This window comes from Balearica regulorum, chromosome 2 (assembly GCF_011004875.1).
Source record: "Balearica regulorum gibbericeps isolate bBalReg1 chromosome 2, bBalReg1.pri, whole genome shotgun sequence".
Lineage (NCBI taxonomy): Eukaryota > Metazoa > Chordata > Aves > Gruiformes > Gruidae > Balearica > Balearica regulorum.
Window position 1 is genome coordinate 4,518,248 of NC_046185.1, and position 20,805 is coordinate 4,539,052.

Genomic DNA, 20,805 nt, shown 5'->3' on the forward strand with positions numbered 1-20,805 from the left:
CCTTGGTTCGGGGTGCGACGGCGGCCCCGTCTCCTCGGGGGAAGAGCCGCCCGTTTCTTCTGTATCCCTCGGGAGGGGCTGCCTTGGGCACCGGGGAGGGGGGCACAGGAGACACCCCCTCCCCACGGGGCACGCGTCTGTCCACACACGTACACGCACACACGAACCGCACGCCGTGGGTGCCCGCGGCCGGGGGAGCGTCCCGCGACTGAGGGCACCCCGCGGCCGGTGTGCGAGCGAAGGGCTCCGGCCGAGGGGTAAGGCGGGTATGGGGGTGGTGGAGTGGGGGTCCGGGCAGAGCCGCTTCCCTCCGTCGCAGTGCCTGCGAGGGAGCTTCGTTGGGCGGTGTTGTAGGGACGGGCAGGATCGGAAGGGAATGGGAGGAGAGGAGGCTGCGGGGAGAGGTCATCTGGTGCACCGCCTGCCCCTTCCATCCCTCCCGGGGGCGAAGCCGGCCGCCCCCTCCGCATTGCCCGCCCGAGAGGCTCGGCCCGCGGCCGGCCCTCCCTGCTCCCCGGGGTCGGGGCGGCCGCGCCGGTCCGGTCCCACCGGATGTGGCGGGAGGCGGCGAGGTGCTGGCGGCTCGGCGGTGGCGGGGCCGCGGCTCGGCGAGGCGGAGCGGGACGGTCCGTAAAGTAAACAAAGGGAAAGGAAAGGGAGGAGGAGGAGGTGTCCCCTCGCTGCTGGAGCCGGGCTGCCTGGCTTTCCCCTGCGTCTCTTCAGGCGTTGCTGGTAAATCTGTGGTTGCCTCGTAGAGCCTGGGTGGGAGCGTAGGGGAAGTGGTTGAGGTTTCTTCTTTTTGTGCGTGTTGAGGTTTTTGGGGGTTTGGTTTGGGTTTTTGTTTGTTCTGTTCCTGCGCTCACTGGAGAGTGGGGTTGTTTGATCCAAAGAGAAGCAGGAGCAGCTCTTCGGTCACGTACCCGTTGTAACCCGGGGATGGCTTCCTAAAGCTGTTGCAGGGAAGGGGGAGCAAGTGTTCCTCAGCGTGGCTTTTGATCGACCCGGCTGGTGCCACAGAAGTTGGATTAGATGGAGGAGCCTTTGCACTTCTTGAAGAAATTTGATATTTCTTTTTTACGGTTGTAAACTCGATTTTGGAGTAAAGTGAGAATTGTAAATCTGCAGCTGTAACAGAGTATCTTTCTCCTCAAATCCCTGGGACTAATTTTGAAGCATATGCTGTATATTGTCAATTTTCACATCTATTCTCTTTCCAAACCTCCTTTACTTGGATGACTTTTTTTTATTAAGGGGTAATCTTTAATTTCCCTTCTCCCCCCCCCAAAAAAAAAAGTGTGTGCACTATGTTGTTTCTGTGTTGGTTGACTTGCCGTCAGTCTTATTTAAGTGCTCTGGGAGCAGAGTGTATCCTTTAGGCCCTAGCACCAATGTTGGACTCTTGCAGTGTCACCCTGCAGCTCACTTTTTGGCAGTTTGACTAGGGTAATAGGAGTGCTGTAGTAAATGCGTTGAACAAAAAGTTCACTTGAAAGGAGAAACACTTGGGGATTCATAGTGAAGTATTTAATGTAAGTGTTAGCTTAAAAGTGAAGTGATATTGCCATGTGCCTTAAAATGTCAGACTCCTTTGGCCTTTGGTTGTTTAATCTTTGTTTTACTCATGTTAATTGGAAAAGTCATACATTCCTCAAAGCTAATCTGCCTTTATCATCTCTGATTCTATTAAACCTGGGTAAGGTCAAGAGCATAATTGGATTGGGGCCAGAAAATATTAAATGTTACATAGTTATTTGGAACAGCTTGTTATCTTACAGATGTTGTTCCACCACTTCCTTTCTCCACCCGGCGCCTTTTTTTGTGATCTCTGAAATCAGGCTGTTATCCTTACCTTGTATCTTGGCTGCAACACCTTTGCCCGTATGGCGTGATTTGCAGACGGGGGGCCCACAGCCTTCGAAGTCCTTAAAGCAAGGTTTATGGCTGAGATTCTGTAAAGAATGTGTGTGTGTACCGTTGAGATCAGAGCCCGTCAATAAATTTAATGGATCTAAAATCTGGGGTACTGTTAACAAGAAACAAACAAACCAAAACCCCAAAAGAGGGAGGAGACGCTAGTTGCTGGGAAGCAATTTTTCTCACAGGACTATAAACTCTACAGGCTATTCAACAAGAGAAAAACAGTTCTGAAATTAATTTGTCTTTTGTGCTATTATGTCTTAAATCCAGTTTTTATAGAGCATGACTTGGACTGATGTTTGTGTTGGTTGACCTTATTTTTTTTGGAAGGTTAAAATGTATGCATAAAAGGAAGATGGTTATAGTACGTACTTGTCAAAATCTCTAAGCTTTATTCAGCCTCCGCCTTAGGTATTATTAAAAGTACTAAGCATGTGTGGCTGACATAGCAATCAACTAGTAGTGTATTGGAGTACTTAATCCAGAAATTAATATTCTTAGAATAGCACTCTTTGGTCTTGAATGTGTAATTTGCCGAAATAGCTTTAAAAATTGTTTCGACTTCTAGATACCTAGTGATGCAACTTTGAAGCAAAGTATGTTACATGTTGAAAAGGCGCTTTTTAAAATATAATGGTTTAGTGCATGATGACTAATAGTTGAATGGGGGAATCTTGGTTTTGTAAATTCCACCAAGCTAATAGATATTTGGGGGAATGATAGGAGGAGAGAAAAGCAGGAGTGCTTTTTGGAGATTAAGTGGTAAACCAGGTGGCTTTAATGGTTTAGATTATCTTCTGTTTTTTTAATGTATAAATAAATGTGGTGGGTTTTTTTCAGTAGGAGGGTAACTCAAGAAACTGAGCATCTCTGGAAACAAATTGTTTCTTGCTATTTGTATAACAATGATAATTTTTTTTCTTCCTCTGGTAGTCATTGCTGTATGTAGCAGTCCTGTCTTTCATATGATGTAACATTCATAGTAACAGTGCAGGCTATTCCCATTCCTTCTATATCTCTTAGGATTTGTGGAAAAGTCTTTTTCACTATGACAGAGAACTTTCTGTGTTCTCAAAGGATAGTTTTTGAAGTATGTTGTGTTGCTGGTTGTTCTTAAATATGTGTATATGTACTCACCTGCAGGCTTTTGACAGCTACCTGCACTGGTGTTTAAACAATAGTAATGTTTTACTGAATATTGTTAACTGTAAGTAGGCTGTCATTTTGCTGTAAAAATCTATATATTCAAATCTTGCATATTTTTAGTCTCGTGTAATTTCTTGTCTTAAGTTGAAAATTGGTAGCTTTAAATTTGATGTAGATTCTTCCATATTCTTACATTCTGGACAAATATCAATAAATTGATTGAATATATTGAAAAAGGACACTCTTATGCTAGAGGTCATACTCCAGGTGTTTTTTCTGTGTTAAAATTAGTACTCTGGGATGCTAGCAGTGAAAACTTCGGGTTTATTTACTTTTTACCAGTAAGCTTATGAGCCCTCATTTTAGACAACTGTCAATGAAAACTCAAGTGTGTGACTGATACTTGGCTCCATTAGATGTGGTTTTCAGAATAAATCTGGTTGTCCTCTCATCTTGTGTTAGTGAAATTTTAAAGTTTCAAGTACCATTGAGTAACGTGAAAAAATGGATATATTGACTTAATTTCTTGAAAAGGTTTTAATTAGAGGTCGGGATTTTAAAAATTGCAACAAACAAATCCTTACTCTATCTCTTTGAGCTCTTCTATGGAATGATAGAAATGATTTAGGAAACCTCTAAAACTCTGATTTTGAGTGTACTTTTTTAATGCCTGAACTAGAGTGATTCTTGTGTCCCTGAATGGTAACTTCTACAGGATAAATTATTTTGTACTAAAAGCTGTCTTTTTATTTTTTTTAAGTGTTTGGAAAAAACCTAGAATTTAATACAGATCACTGTAAGATCAGAGTTTGTAGACTGTTAGCAATTGCAAGAGAGTCTCTTGGTTTGTGTGTGACTGACACCTAAGAACCTCAGAAGTCCAGCATGTTCTACCACACTGTCCAATGCATGTGGTTTATTGTGTCTGTGAGAGATATGAAGTTGAAAGAATGGGAAATTAAATGGAAAATGTGATACCCAGATAGATACCTGAGTTTATATAGTCTTTTTAGTGTAGAAGAACTTGTGGAGATGATCAAGTAGATCTTTCTAAAAACTGTTTTTTTGCATGTCCTACTCCATATTCAGGCAGTGGTTGATGGCTAATCAGATGAACTGTTGAAGGTGGTGGCTATTTAGGGACTGAATGGCTTAAAAGCCTGCAGGGTTTGTTTTATTTTTCCCTTTCCTTTTAAACTTTGTGTTCTTTCTACCATGTAAGCTTCCTAAGGTAGGAGTTTGCTTGCCCAACATTTAGTGTTTCTGACACTGTGAGGCAAGTCTTGGCAACTGGGAAGACTTTTGAGTGATAGATCCTCACGAATAGAAAATTATTTAAAAAATAACCCCAACAAACAAAACCACAAAACCCCCCAACCTTCAGATGGCTTTATTTGATTTTCGCTATTTGTGTTTAAAGCAGATGCAGAGAGACAGTTGTGGTTCCCCAGATGCGTTGGGCTGTAAGGTGTACGAACTACTAAAACTTGCAAGGGGGTGTTTTGAAAGTTACATCAGAGGGATGTGTTGTTGGGGGGAGCTGACACAGGAAATGATATATATGGAAGAAATAGTTTCAGAGATGGCAGGAGAACCACAGAAACTGAATATTCTCTGGCTCTGACAATACTCGAAATCTGGAGATTAAGAAGAAATTGGAGAATAGTTTCTAAATCTGGTTTACAGGGTTTGAATGCAATTTGTCAAGTAAAAACCGGAATGGAAGAGGCTGAAGGCAGCAGGCTTTGTTAGAGAACATCTGATGATTTGCTTGCAGCACTGTTAATTGTGGGTACATCTAAATTTTCTTCAGATCTGCAGCAATCCACGGCTGAACTGGTAAAACTCTCCTGTATTGGATTTCCTTTGTCCCCTATGACTTCAAGACTTTTTTTTTCCACCCTCTAACTCTCTGCATTGGTTCTCTGCCTTTTTTTTTATTGTGTTTAGTGCAGAAAGGGCATACAGAAAAAGTTTGAGTAGTTTTTGTTAGTTTCTTATTGCATTGAAGTAGTAGTCTTTTTTTTTGTTTGTTTTCTGGGAAGGGGTACTGACAAGCAGTCAACTTGGTTTCATTTTGCTGCAGGGCTCCAACTTTGTATTGTAACACAGGTCAGTTTAGAGCTTAATCCTTAAGATTAATCTTGACTCTTTCCCAGCCTGTGGAACTGTAATTTAACCCATTTAAGACCCTGGACTAATTTCCTTCCTTTTGACCAAAAGCGTGTAAGCAAAACACGTGCATCAGTTGTCCTGGAGACAGTAATGGGAGATTACACGTTATTTGCCACTGCTATCATTCTATGTATGTTGATGAACAATAAATTTAGAAGTGTTTACACAGTGTATATGTCCAGAGTCCTTAAACAAGGACTGTTACTGCCTTTGCAGACTTTCTATTGATAGAGCCAAAGCTATTCTCACAGTTCTGGACAGTAAGAAAAAGAGGTCAGAGGGCTCTACTGACTGCTAACTACTCCTGCTTCCTGCTGCCATGCTTGGGGGTTTTCATTGTTTACCCACACATGAAAATGTGCAATTCCTGCTTTTGTTTTATTTTGTTTTGGCGGAGGGGAGAGGGAGAAGACCATCTGAGGCTATGAAGTAGCTTTGGAAAGTAGATATAACTTTTCTTTGTCCCATTGAAGTTCCTGAGAAGGATTTTTAACAGCAGCTGATTTTTAGTTATTTATTTTATTAACGTGGGAAGGAGGAGCTGCTACTCTTTCCTGTTTTCTTGCTGCTAGGACAGCAGATAACTTGCTTGCAAGGGGGTAACAGAAGCCTAATGTAGCAGAAGCTCAGAATGAGCTAAATGAAACATTTTGCAGATCTGAATGCACTTTAACCAGGTACCTAGCTTTTTTTTTCCAGGCCTTTCTTAAAGCTGCAAGGAGTGTTCACTGATAGAATGCATGGGATGTATAATAGGCAGTGAGGTCTCCGGTCCGTCAACATTTGATACTTAATTTCCTAGCATTGTCTTCAAGATTACTGCTACTGAAGGTACTAGTAAGAGACTTACAAATCCCACTGCCTGAGTTATACTCAGTGGTGGTGATGTATGTAAGTCAATACTTCCTTCATCCGGTCTGTTGTAGGTTTTATGTTCCGCGTCAATGCTGAGGCAAGTTTGTCCTCGGTAATAATTTGTAGCATTGAGATTCAGAAATTCTGTGATCTTTAAAAGAGAATTTCCTCTTACTGATTTTAGGCAATCTTTTAAATTCTTTTTCTATGGAAGATAGTGTGAAAGCATAAAATATACTGCCATTTTCTTATTTTTACATAGGTATCTGTTCTTGATTTCCTTTTTTGGACTAGGCAGTTGTAACCTTTCTGACCTTTGAGGGGAAAAATTGTCCTATGTTCTGGTTTAGAATATTGGAATTTTTATTGCCCACTCTTCCAAGTAAAGGTTAATATAGAAAGGAGAAAAATAAAGTTAGTGTTTAAAAGAGTACAGTTCCTTTTTATTTTTGGTTAATTGACCAAGCTGTTTCCCAATTATTTTTCCCTGCTATTTGTAATACACTTTTCTTTAAGCAGAAATTCCTTTTGCTAGTGGTTGCGTGCTCTTGTGGTTTTTTATGCCTGCTTATACCTCAGGTTTTAGCAGTCTCCTCCTTCATCCCCTTCGCTTCTTTACTGATGCTCTTCTGTAGTGCATGCTGTTTGAAGGCAGAGATAATTGATTTTACAGTCTAGGCAGTAGCACGCACATGTAACAGGTACCTTCGTAATTCAGTTGTTTGAACTCACTCTTTGTAAAGACTTAAACTTTATATTTTAATTTCATATTAGTTCTTATCTCCCTTTCTTTATCCTTTGCCCCAGCAAGTTCCAGAACTTGATGGAGGTATTCTTGTATTTTTGCCAGTGCCTAGGACCTCTCGTGCTGGTACCGCTGTTTTTGTTACCCAGTGGTGGAAGGAGATAGGAAACACTGATACAACCACAGTGTTGAAGTCAAGAGGCAAGAATTTTATTTCTGCCTCTTCAGTGGCTTATATTTTTACTTTTGATGGCTGAACTAATTTAACGGCTGTGCTGTTGTTTGTTCCACTTTAAAATAAGGACAGTGCTTTGCTCGGGCTTCGTCCACTGGCATGCGAACACCTGGCAATTCTGAAGTGCTTTCTGTAGAGGGGTTTGAAGTATCCCTCACAACAAAAAGTAGAAACCATGCTGTTGGATCGAAGTTGTTCATTTAAGTGCCACCTTACTGCTTGCAATGAACCTTGGCATGGCCATTGCAATTAATTCATGTTTGTCAGCGTACTTGTTAACCTTTCATGGTGCCTGACTTAGAACTACATTTACTGAATAAAATTAAAGTGTCTTTTATATTATGAACGGGGGGGAAAAAAAGCTAATTGATGATAATATGTATATAAAAATGCACATCCCAAGTGATGAGCCACAAGTTGGAGGGTTTTAATCTCTTAAGTTCCATTTTTAATTGTAGTGAAGACTGTTTAATCTTACTACATTTTTAACTAGTTTTCCATTGCCAGCCTTCACCTAGGAAACCTTTACACACTGCTGACATGTAAGGGTCTCTTGCTTGCAGTGAAGCTCTTTGCAAATGTTACAAATTACAGTTTCTGCTCTTACTATTGTGTTAACAGCACCATTATGGGAATGCTGTTAATTAATGGCTAAAGAAGTAATTCTGAATTTTTATCAGCTCTCACTTTCTATTTCAGGCTTAAGCACTATATCCTAGAGGCTTCTAGATTCCAGTTGGTTTATTAATTATCTTGTCATTTTCAGTTTCGATTGTATAAATCAAAGCTGGCTGTTCTTTGTACTTGTTCTGGTGCCTCTGAACTCTACAGCCTCTCTTCCTACTCTGAGTTTAGTGCATTTTGAATTTTGTTGTTCAAATGTCTGCTCAAAACACACTTTTCAAGCTCTACAAGAGCTGAGTAAGCTGGGATGTGCAGGTTATTGATTGATTGGTGCTCAGTTTGTGATTAACCTTCTTCTGCTAGTGCAGAAGAAGAAAGGCTCTACTGTGGTATAGCAAGGGGCTAAATACTTGGAGTAATTGTTCTACTGAATTCAGTACTGGTCGGATTTAGTTAGAATGCTGTGTTCAGTTTTGGGCACTGTACATCAAGAAAGGGTTTTCCTCTCTTCTGGATGCTTTCGGTAGCAGAAGGTAACTGAAGAATATGACACACAAGAATTGAACAAATTAATCTTAACTTTTTATCTACTTGTAGTCTTGACTTACTGACATGCATTAGGCTACTACAAGGGTGAAGAAAATAAAGGCTTGTGGGGTCTAAACCAAGAAATAGTTGACTTAATAGGACCGAAGGATTGGGTTACTTATTTGGGGAGGAAGACTTCTAATGCCAAGAATAGCTAACCATTGGCATTGATTAGGGAGGGGACTCTTGTCACTGACAGTTGTTGATAACAAATTAGACGTCTGTCAGAAAGAAAATGCTGTTTATCCCTACCTCAGGAGTGGCAGAATGACAAGCTGACCTCTTGAGTCCTACCAGCACTGATTTTAGTTACGCTAACGTGTAAAGATTGTGGAGTTGTTATTTTCAGGTTTATGCCGATAGTCAAAAGGTAGTTGACATTAATGCCAGGAACTGATAGTTTTCTCTGAGCTCTTGTAAGCAAGTCTTTTCTCTTACCTTGCTATTGCCTGAGACTGTCCAGCTTTGATGTAAATCTGTTGCAGGCACAGTACCTTGTATTTTCTTTGTGGAATGCCGTTCTTGGTTATGACTGTAAAGGTCACAGTGAGAAGATCTTTTCCGTAAATGAAACTGTCATGCTGTTCTATAGATGCTGATGTTACCTAGATATGGCTTCAAAACCAGAATTATAAACTGGTTACTGATACTAAAACAATTAGCTTACTTGCCATTTTGTCATACACTTATAAATTTCATGGAAGAAAACATGCAAGACTTCTAAGCTGTGCAAGCAAATTAATAAAGTGGCCTTAGATTATGACTTTCCTTATTCCTTCTGGTATTGCACTTTAATAAACGACTGTGTTTTATTACGTACTAATAAACTGAGCTTTGCTTTCAGAATAATAGGAACTTCTGGGAAATCTATACTTTGTTTTTATGTCTACCTTTCACTTTCTAATGTAATAGTTTGTATTTTGATCTTGCACCAGTAGGTTTCCTCTTAATTGTAACTCAAATTAATCTGTTTTAAAGCAAGTCAAAATGTTTCTCGGCAATTTGTCATGGAAGGAGTAAGTCACTACTGAGGTTGGGAAACAGAATTAAGTAATCTTTAGTGAAAATGTGCGTGGAGGCAAATTAAAATGTGGTATGCATGGCTGTCTACTCAGTACAGCCTCTACTGGAAACTAGTATTAACAACGCACCCTGCATTTGAGATGTTCCTTATGAAAGCAAAGAATGAACTCATTGATCTGACAGCTTTTTAAACACTATGTTAAAATTAAAGGCAGAAGCTGCTGGAGTTAATACTTTAGTGATACATGTGAGTTTTCAGGGAGCCTTTAAGCTAAAAGGTGAAGCTAAGAGCGTACATTTGTGCAATGTGTATAAATTTTGTAAGCTTTGGTTTGCTATGGTCTGGGGAACTAAAAGTCATTTAAAAAAACCCAACAACCCTGTGTGGTGTGAAGGCAAGGGAAAGTTTCTCTCTTGTCACTTGTATTAATTATATTTAATCAGTTATAAAAGCTCCTAGTCAGACTAGATACTAACTCTTCATTATCAGGATAATCTAATAACTTCAGATTTACGTGGATTTCTTGTTTAGCATTGCCTTTGTAAATTGTGTGATTTTTGGGGAGGATCTCCTCCAAGGAGGAGGATAGCATTGTTGTTGTTATACTTTAGTGAATATATACATAAATTGTTTTGGACATATTAATCAATGGTTATCAGGAAAAAATCTATTTCCAGAAGTGAGTAATATTCCTTTCATTTTGCCCACACATTTTGATAGTACAGTTTCGGAATTGACATTTGGAAGAGAAATAGGGGAAAAAAGTATATGGCATGTACTTCCCTTATAGGAATATTCTGACTCTGTCTCTTCTTGAATACTTTGAATATTAGATTGAGTTTATTACTTCTGTTTGGCTGTAGATGGAAACAAAAATAATATAAAGCCCCTGCAAAACTTAGTTGAGGAATGGAGTCAGAAGAAGGAGCAGGATAATAACACCAATACCCTTCTTTGCCATGTTCTGCCTAGAGTTTGTGTCAATATTTAATTTTCATAAGAAATTGAGCTTTAATTCTCTGGATTTCATTCCCTTCTTGCTGGAAATTTGTTACCTGTGTGAAATTAATAAAGCACCAAGTGGATTTCTTTAGGAGATTAGGCACCTTTAGAAGGTGGTGTGCAGTGTAGACGATGAATTCTTAGGGATTTAAATCAAATGAAAGTTTAGTTGTGTCATAGGCTACAAAGCCCCTGCTTATTCAGCCTCAGTAAAAGGGGGAGAGTTTCTTTGTCTGATGGCAGTACTGCTTGTCTCGTGCTGTTTCAGAGCTTTCAACAGCTAGTTTTATGCCTTGCTCTCGTTTCATCAAAGAGGAGAGGGAATTCTTAGACAGGAGTGTGTATCATTGGCTTCATTTTACAAGTGAATCAGCTTTTTCTTCTCTTAAAGGCAAACAAAACCTTTAAACTGTTTCATAATCTGAGAAGAGTATTGAACACAGAAGCTTCCCTTCCTAGGAAACAAATTTTGGAGTTCTGTCATGTATTTATCTGTGTGGCTTTTGGGAGATAAATGAGGATTGCATTGAAGTTCTTTATTTCAAAAGTCGTTGTTACTTCTGTTGAAATAGATATTCAACTACAGTATTCTCAAGTGGGAGTAGGAACATTGGTCATATTATACCAAGCAAGAGATCATAGAGTGGAAGTATGGGAAGGGTGAGGACGGCAGCAAGTTGTGAAAATAAATGTACATAAAGCACACTTGCTTTAATACCATAGTTTTGAAGTTGGTAGAAGTGGTAACATAAGGCGTGACCTTGTGGGTTGCTGAGTCAAGATCAGTTTTGGAAAGGCGAGATGAAAGTAGTGAGTCTGACAAAGGATTTGAAGCATAGTCAAAATGAAAAGGGGGGGGGGAAACGGTGGTGCCAATGTGCATATAAAGTGAGCACTTAATGCACAGCTGTCACTTGAAATATGATAGTTTTTTGGACTGAATCTGAGTTACAGCACTTTTAAAGTGTTATGTTGAACTTGTGTTCGATGTTGTTAAATGTTTGTCTTTATAGCTAACTTTGTATGATGGCCCTTATGAATAGGAGGTGATAGTAAGTATGGACTCCTTTTTTTGATGTTTTTAATATGATACGGAAGTAAGATCTTACTGAACTTTGCCCTTCTTCCTCCAGTTAAGTTATAACAATCTGGTTTAAAGTTTCTGTACAACAACTAGTGGTGAGGCTGACAGTGGCCATATGGGTATGTTTTGTGGTGACATGCTTAGGATCTATGTTTGGGTCCAACGAGCCTGTTCCAAATTCTCCTTTATGGACTATGTTCTTCTGGTGTCCAGGTCACTATATAATGTTAAGATCAAGTTAGTACTTTTACACCAGTTACACCAAAACACTAAGGGTTTCAAGACTACTAAATCTTCACAGCATTGTGTCTGTGCAAATAGTGCCTTTGAGTTGGTCTAGAATTCAGTAACTGCCTTGACTGTTGTGGGACTTTTGAAGGACATAGGTCATTTGTTAGTAGACCATACTCAGGGCTGTGTTGTACTATTCTTTCTTCTTGGTGTTACTGCTGAAAGTGCTCCAGGCAGGTCCGTTACCCTCACTGCTCAAGGTGTAGAGGAGCTGTGTGTATACAGTTGTTTATACAGGAGAGTATCTAAAAACCTAGATGTACTGTGTAACTAGCAGGAACAATAACATTGCAGATAACTTAGTTTAATTATGTCTCCTCTCTGCTAAAGAAAATATTACTTGTGTCCAGAAACTGCTATTACTGTTCTTTCCCTGTGTTGTGGTTTAGCCCCAGCTGGCAACTCAGCCCCACACAGCTGCTTGCTCATTCCCCCTGGTGGGATGGAGGAGAGAGTCAGAGGAGTGAAAGTGAGAAAACTTGTGGGTTGAGATAAAGACAGTTCAATAGATAAAGCAAAAGCCACGCGTGCAAGCAAAGCAAGACAACGAATTCATTCCCCGCTTCCCATCGGCAGGCGGGTCTTCAGCCATCTCCAGGAAGGCAGGGCTCCGTGTCACTTGGGAAGACAAACGCCATCACTCAATGCTGCCATCCTCCTGTTTTTCCTCTTTCCCAAGCCCCTTATAAGCTGAGCGTGATGTCACATGATATGGACTATCCCTTTGGTCAGTTGGGGTCAGCTGTCCCGGCTGTGCACCCTCAGCTCTCCTGCTCCAACCCTGCTGGTGGGGTGGTGTGAGGAGCAGAAAAGGCCTTGACTCTGTGTGAGCAGCTTAACATCAACAAAACCATCACTATATTATCAAATGTATACTTTTCTTCAGCACAAATCCAAAGCATAGCCCCATACTAACTGCTATGAAAAAAATTAACTCTATCCCAACAGAAACCAGGACATCCTGCACTGACAGAGCTCTTGACGTCTTTCCTGTCTACCGTGATTTTTTTGTGGAGTTTTCCTGTGACTTATTGTAGTGTCAAAGGGACATTCGAGATCAGATCTGATCATGTTAAATGCTTTATAAGGATAAAAATACTGCATCGCACCAAACTGTTTATTCGCTTTGCTGCTGCAGATCAGAGGTAGAAGGAGAGGGAAGTAAAACAAGTAATGTTGATCTTTGGTGGTCCATGTTTAGCTTTGTAAGGCTTGAGGTGATGAATTGCTGTATTGAAATGGAGTGGAGGATCTAGAAGAGGGTTAGAAGGAAGGGAATTTGTGAAGACTAAATTAATGGAGTGATGAGAAAAGAGCAAAGAGGACAAACTTTCTTGAAGAACATGATCAAAGAGCTTTAAAGGTAGCTGAAAACATAAGGAAGCTGAGGAATGAGCTCCGTGCCTGGAAGATATTTTAAGATTTTTATTCTTGGATACTAGTCATTGGCTTATGTCTTCAGTGGTATGCTTGGTGAAGAAGTCAAACTGGAGAGGGAATGGAATGATACTGGAAAAGGAAAGTTAAAATTTCAGGCAGTGTATATGGAGGTTTAGATCTACAAGTAAGGTGCTGTATCTTTTAATTGAAAAACAAGATTATGTGTGATTTTTAAGAGGAAAACAATGTTAAAACAGTGATGGATAAAGCTGAGTAAAAAAAGATAAATAAAACTGGACCAAGTGGATGACTTGGAGCTGCCAGTTGGAAAAAGTCTAAAAAGGAATAATTTTTCACTACAAAAAATGTGTTAAACTTAACATTTTAAATATTGTCAGTTTACTGGCAATCTTTCCCTTGTAGAGAAATTTCAAAAGCTAGAAAAAAATTCCTGCCCCCGATGTATTTGGGTTTTTTACCTCAAAGAAACCATTGGGTAAGATTTATTTTTTTTTTTTACAAAAAATTGAAATAAAAGCACAATATTTTGCTTAACCCAAACCACTTTTTGTTTATTCTCCTTTTGACCATTTTGAACCTTTTGGCATTGATCCCAATTGGAATGAGACTAATTGATGTTTTAAGGAGTGTTACAACTAGTCAAAATTGAGTTGAGCATAGGAGAGTTCTTGTCACCGCTTGCTTCAAAAGTAATTGATGAGTGAAGTAAAGCAGTAAGTAACCTGTGAAAACAAGTCTTGGGAAGGTATGGCTGGAAACAGCTGTCAGGGTAAGGGAGATGAAATGATCCTGTGTTTGGATCGTCTCTGCATTACTCTTTTTAGTAGCTAAAGACCAAAAGAGAGGCCCTTTGTGCTTTAGAGTTGCAGTCCAACATCAAATCACAGTAGCATGCGTTTGTACGCTGAATTTTACACACATGGGTAGTTCTATTGAAAATCAGTGGGATAACTTGTGTGGAAAATTTAACGTGCTTGTAAGTTTTTGCTTTATTTGCATTATTGATGCCTAAGCAATTCAAATATTTTTCTAGTATTTCTGTTTGGTGCACTTTTGATGTTGCATGTGAATAAGTCCCATGGTATTACACACAGAATTACTTTAACAAATGCTTTAAGGGTGCTGTTGACGTAACTTCCCAGAGTGGGGAAAGGTCATTACTGTTGGCCTTGGAAGTTAAAAATAGTTTTTGCCATATCAGAAAAGGTCTTTAATTAAATCAATAACTACACAGGTTTCTCTGTGAGAAACAGTCTCATGAACAATTTCCCTTTTCGTAAAGGACTTGTCATGATGTCATTCCCATTGTGTAATCACTGGTGTTTCACAAAGTGTCCCAAATCATGACTAATTCCCTAAAAATATTCAGAGCAGACATGATTTTGGGGAAAGCTGTCGTTTTGCACTCAATCTGGTAGAGATAATGGGACAGCCGGATGACTTAACAGATTCTGTGTTACCTTAGTTATAACTTTTACTTAAAATTAATATTTTGAGGCAGTGCCATTCCTCTTACATGCCACTATCAAAGCAGTTAGAGTTCTTGGTGATATTTTTCCTGATGGTATGGATGTGTTTCAGGTGAGTGTCTGTGGCTCATTTCTGTGGCTTTCATGTAGAAATTCTGTTGAATTCTGTTTAATATCTTTATCAAGAAAGCTGGAGAGGGACTGTTTACAAAGGCATGTAGTGATAGGACAAGGGGTAATGTTTTTAAACTGAGAGTAGGTTTAGATTAGATAAAAGGAAGAAATTCTTGACTGTGAGGGTGGTGAGACACTGGAACAGGTTGTCCAGAGAACACTTCCAGTTTCCCCTCCCTGGAAGTGTTCGAGACCAGGTTGGATGGGGCTTTGGGCAACGTGGTCTAGTGGAGGGTGTCCCTGCCCATGGCAGGGGGGTTGGAACTAGATGATCTTTGAGGTCCCTTCCAACCCAAACCGTTTGGTGATTCTGGGATCTGGACAAGGGGATCCAGTGACACAAGTTGGGTGGGAGTGTTGATCTGCTTGAGGGTAGGAAGGGTCTACAGAGGCATCTGGACAGGCTGGATCGATGGGCCTAGACCAACTGTATGAGATTCAAGTAGGTTCGGTGCTGGGTCCTGCACTTGGGTCACAACAATCCCAGGCAATGCTACAGGCTTGGGGAAGAGTGACTGGAAAGCTGCCTGGTGGAAAAGGACCTGGGCGTGTTGGTTAACAGACTGCTGAATATGAGCCAGCAGTGTGCCCAGGTGGCCAAGAAGGCCAACAGCATCCTGGCTTGTATCAGAAATAGTGTGGCCAGCAGGACCAGGGCAGTGATCGTCCCCCTGTACTCGGTACTGCTGAGGCCGCACCTCGAGCACTGTGTTCAGTTTTGGGCCCCTCACTACAAGAAGGACATTGAGGTGCTGGAGCATGTCCAGAGAAGGGCAACAAAGCTGGTGAAGGGTCTAGAGAACAAGTCTGATGAGGAGCAGCTGAGCAAACTGGGGAACTTCCTTATCCTGGAGAAAAGGAGGCTGAGAGGAGACCTTACCACTCTCTACAACTACCTGAAAGGAGATTGTAGCCAGGTGGGGGTTGGTCTCTTCTCCCAAGTAACAAGTGTTAGGACAAGAGGAAATGGCCTTAGGAAAAATTTCTTTACCAAAAGGGTTGTCAATCATTGGAACAGGCTGCCCAGGGAAGTGGTTGAGTCACCATCCCTGGAGGTATTTAAAAGATGTGTAGCTGTGGTGCTAAGGGACATGGTTTAGTGGTGGACTTGGCAGTGCTAGGTTAATGGTTGCACTTGATGATCTTAAAGGTCTTTTCCAACCTAAATGATTCTGTGATAAATTTAAGTATTTTGGTTTTCTTTTTTCACATTATTATAGCTTAGATGAACACTTAAAATAAAAAAAAAAAATCTCTGCACAGTTTCTTTTAACTTTTTTCTGTTACTTTATCTCATATTCTCTTCTCTTGTGGAAATCCTTTGGTGGCCTTTGTTTGGGAAAAGCTTAAGTAGCTAAGATTCAGCAACAGTTCTTAAAAATTGATTTCGAAGTGCTTGATATGTAAGCTTAGGCTTTCTACTGCTACTGCCTTTGTCCCTATAGTATGTATTTGTTCGAGAGGTACAGTAGCAAAATCGACTCTGGAGTTCTTTCAGTTCGATCATTTCCTTTAAGGAGAAAACCCACAACTCTTTCTGGACAGTGTTACGTGTGTGCTTTGATCTATATCTGTATGTATTTGTTACTTCAGCTAAAAACTGGCTTGGCTGTCCTATGATGCACATACCCTGAGGAAATAAATGCTTTTCACTAGTTCCTCCAGCATGCTTTTTTTTCCTTCTTCCCCAGGGAAGCACTCTTTCTAATTCTAGATCTGGATGCTGCTAATGTTTTGAATCACTTACCAGGCTTTTCATTACTGAGTTGTTGTTTCCATTAAATGTATGTTAGCTATATGAAAGATTGACTTCAGAATCTTCCTTTAACCTTTCTCTTCATTCAAAATACCAAAGCTATACAACTTGTGAAATCTTTAGTTTAATTTCATGGGACCTACAGGATTTCTGGCAACTTGCTTTGTAAAGTATCTATTTTGAGTTCAAATGTAAGCCCCTGGCTTCTACAAACTTCCTTTGTGTTTTGGGGTTTTTGGTATTTTTTTCCCCCCTAAGGACTCCAGCGAAATAATCAGCATTTGTAAAGTAGGGTATGTAATGCCGCTCATTCTTTTGGGAGGTTATCTTGTCTTCATAATATCAGTTACTTTTAGGTTTGTTAGATATTTGACTGCTTTGATGTTAGGTCAAGAAAATATCCTAATCAATTCTAAATGCTTATTTCAGATTTCATGTTTCATCCTGTATTGAGTACCTGCTGCTGAGAGCTGGAAAATCTACTTGAGGTATGTGGAACAGCTAACGATTTCACTCCTGTGCAGGGCTTTATTCTGGGTAAAATGGTTGAAGTTGAGGGTTTTTTCTTTCCTTGTAATTATTGTTGAAAATCCAATTTTTTAAACAGTGGATAATAGAATTTCTTGGTTTGTCTTTTTTCCTGAGACTCCTAGAATTGGCTTTTCTCTGACATCTCATTTATGGTGCTTCCACTCAGCCTGAGGGGTTCAGAGGTGTGTAGGCCTGTGCAGCAAGTAATTTATTGTGCATGGGAGGAATTTCTAAGGTGTTTTCTCGTCTACCAAAACTACTTAGCCGGAAATTGGAGAGACATGGATTTGATGGATTGACCACTTGGTGGATAAGGAATTGGCTGGATGGTCATGCTCAAAGCGTTGTGGTCAACAACTTGATGTCCAAGTGGAGACCAGTGAAGATTGGTGTTCCTCAGGGGCTGGTATTGGGATCAGCGCTGTTTAACATCTTTGTTAGCGATGAGGATGGTGGGATTGAGTGCACCACAGGTGCAGTTGATGCACTGGGGGGAAGGGATGCCATCCAGAGGGACCTTGACAGGCTGGAGAGGTGGGCCCGTGTGAACTGCATGAAGTTCAACAAGGCCAAATGCAAGGTCCTGCACATGGGTCGGCGCAATCCCAAGCACAACTACAGGCTGGGTGGAGAATGGGTTGAGAGCAGCCCTGAGGAGAAGGACTTGAGGGTGTTGGTTGATGAGAAGCTCAAAGTGACCCAGCAATGTGTGCTTGCAGCCCAGGCAGCCAACCATGTCCTGGGTCACAACAAAACCAGCATGACCAGCAGGTCGAGGGAGAGCATTCTACCCCTCTGCTCTTGAGACCCCCCCCTGCAGTACTGTCTTCAGCTCTGGGGTCCCCAACATGAGGAGGACATGGAGCTGTTGGAGTGAGTCCAGAGGAGGCCACAAAGCTGATCAAAGGGCTGGAGCACCTCTCCTATGAGGACAGGCTGAGAGAGTTGGGGTTGTTCAGCCTGGAGAAGAGAAGGCTCCAGGGAGGCGTTAGAGCAGCCTTCCAGTGCCTGAAGGGGCCTACAGGAAATCTGGAGAGGGACTGTTTACAAGGGCATGGAGTGATAGGACAAGGGGTAATGGCTTTAAACTGAAAGAGAGTAAATTTAGATTAGATATATGGAAAGAATTCTTGACTGTAATGATAGTGAGGCACTGGACCAGGTTGCCCAGAGAAGCTGTGGATGCCCCCTCCCTGGAAGTGTTCAAGGCCAGGTTGGATGGGGCTTTGGGCAACCTGGTCTAGTGGAGGGTGTCCCTGCCCATGGCAGGGGGGTTGGAACTAGGTGATCTTTAAGGTCTCTTCCGACCCAAACCGTTCTATGAAATTGTCTGACCAGACCAATGTGCTGGCTTTGGAGGGAAATATTAATGAGTATCTATTTTCACCTTCTACTTTTCTGTAGTACACAAAAATGTGCCTTAAGCAACATTTTCACTGTAGGGGTACTTGGCCTAATATTAAGTAGTTTTGCTCTAGGCAGGAGTACAGAAGTTGTGTAACCACAGTATTCCTTGTATTACAGGAATCTTTCTGGTCTCCTTTATTTTTTTTGTTTCCTTGTGACCCCCCTGCAATGAATGGTTATATTTGCAAACTTCAGTTTTATTCCTCAGTATACTTGGTATTTCTGACTTCTGCTTTTATTGCTGCTGACATATATGGATGTTTGGAATATTTTTACAGTTGAGTGTGGCTAGAGTAACTTGTTGGATCCCTTTTTTTCTTTTTTTTTTCCCCCTGTTTTGGTGGGGTTTGTTTTGGCTTTTTTGTCTTTCTACACCCTTCTCTGTGGCTGGTGGTTTGGGAGCCATTATTACTTTTTTTTCTGTTTTTTTTTAGGTTTTGGCAGGTAACAAAATTCATTGCCTGCTAGTTTTCAAGAGCACTTTTGCATCTAACTTGCTAATGCAGAGAGTCTTATTTAAAACTTCTCTACCACCTGTTTTAGATTATGTTAATGTTCTCCTTGCCGGGGCTGCAATGCACTTGAGAACAAAGGAGATGTGGCTGCTAGTATTTCATGTGGACTAGGCCCCTGATGGGATTTCAGACTGTTTTCTTGCAGTTCGACTTCAGGGTATTGCCTCTCCAGGATCTCTCTGTGTTTTCAACTTCAGGAAACAGCAGAGGGTCACTTAGCATCTCCTGACTATCTAAATTTGGGGTAGATGTCTTTATTCTTCAGTAGCTTTTTTGCTTAACTTCTTACTTCATGAGTGGTCTGGATGTTAAATCAGGCTTTCTTAAATTTCAGTTTTCAAGTTTATGGTGACTAATTGCTTCTTTCTATTTTCTCCCTTCCCTTTTCTGATATGGGATGATGTTTGTATTATGCAATTAGGTTTTTTCCCAAGGAATTCCATCTACTTTCACTACTCCAATGAATAAGTTGTGGTTTAAAAAATAAACCACAGTTTTGTCACTTAAACTGGAAAAATCCCAAGGTACTTCAGTTCAAACAAAAAGCACCAGTATTGATATTTTTATCAATTCAGACTAAAATTTGTTGCCTTGGGTATCATATTAAATCTGAATTATGATTCAGATGGAAACACAGACATTTTAAAAATATTTTTTGAGCATGGCAAACTAGTAGTGTAACAAATCCAGAAAACAAGGGGGGGCGCAAAGCAGGCCCCCCTCTTCAGTTTATCATACATAAAGGCCTGCAAATCCAGACCTATGATTTCAGGTTTTTTATGCTTCCTTTAGTTTTTTTTTGACTTTTTAAAAGGAACAGCTATGACTGTCATGATGTCACAGGCAAAAAAGCACACTTGTATGTTTTGTGAACTGAAGCCATTTGTTCTTTTGAATACATGGTTTGTAAAAGGCTGAAGTGAGTCATATCCTGGTAAAACCATGACAACTAAGTATTTGTTAGTTTGTTAGGTAAATATCTTGCAGTACCTTCCTAGATAAGACTTTATAGATAAGACTTTATATAAAACCTTGTGAATAACAAGGTTGTGAAATATAACAGCAAGTAAGAAGAAAGATCTTAAATGTAAACTGCAAATACTTCTGACTTGTCAGGTTTACATAGAAGTGTGCGTATTTTTTCTGGCTGGAGATTTGGTAGGAGGAAGAGATTAGTGCTACTCTTTGAAATTGGTATTATATATGCAAATACTGGAATGACAGTTCCTGTGGAAATGACAAAAATGTACTGAATTTCTTGTTTACCCAGCTGCTATATAAACTGTTACTGTAAGTCTTATTTATATTGCAAAAATCTAAGCTCTTATGTGTATCATGATAGTCTTAATTACATGATCACATACCTTGTTTGGTACCAAAAGTATACTTGTCTATTCACTGCACTCTTCCAGCCCTTTTCTTATGGGATGGATTTTTTTTGTTTGCCATAGTAGTGGTGGCTTTACCCATTCATTTTATGGTATTATTAGTATCTGCGTTGGATGGAGTCACAGAATTTAGGGTCAAAGGTTTCAGTTTTAGGTCCCTGCTGAGACATGCCATTTTTTTGTTGTAACACTTGAAATTTGCACTCAAAGCAAATCTCTCACTGATTTGAACAGCACCTGAAAGTACTTGGCAGTTCTGTATTAACCCCCCCAGCTATCAAGGCATGTGTCCATGAAAGAGAAAAGCATGGTGATTGCAGAAAACTTGACTAAATGACTCCGCTAACATCATCCAGCAACCGTGAATGCATAGATGACACTTAATTGCTCCAGCTCAAAGTATTCTTTCTCTTCTTCCTGATGCTAGTTATTTACTCTGATTATTTATTAGCAAATGCAGAATACACGTATCAATAGG

At 40.4% G+C, this 20,805-nt stretch overlaps 1 protein-coding gene and 1 long non-coding RNA gene across 14 annotated transcripts in view; one reads left to right on the forward strand and one right to left on the reverse strand.

The window, feature by feature from the left end:
• LOC142600292 (uncharacterized) overlaps positions 1-20,805 on the reverse strand; it is a 429,271-nt gene that overhangs the window by 303,080 nt on the left and 105,386 nt on the right. The gene's annotated exons all lie outside the window — the stretch shown is intronic.
• The window catches only part of PTK2 (protein tyrosine kinase 2), a 224,129-nt gene that overhangs the window by 456 nt on the left and 202,868 nt on the right, over positions 1-20,805 (forward strand). For 10 of the 13 annotated variants that reach the window (XM_075743219.1, XM_075743225.1, XM_075743226.1 and 7 more), the window contains exon 2: positions 16,916-16,974. The exons of 2 other annotated variants lie outside the window; for them this stretch is intronic. The gene's annotated coding sequence lies outside the window, so the exon portion shown is untranslated. Of the gene's footprint in view, positions 1-648; positions 733-16,915; positions 16,975-20,805 lie in introns of those variants that run through there. One more of the 13 variants, XM_075743220.1, reaches the window with a different exon arrangement.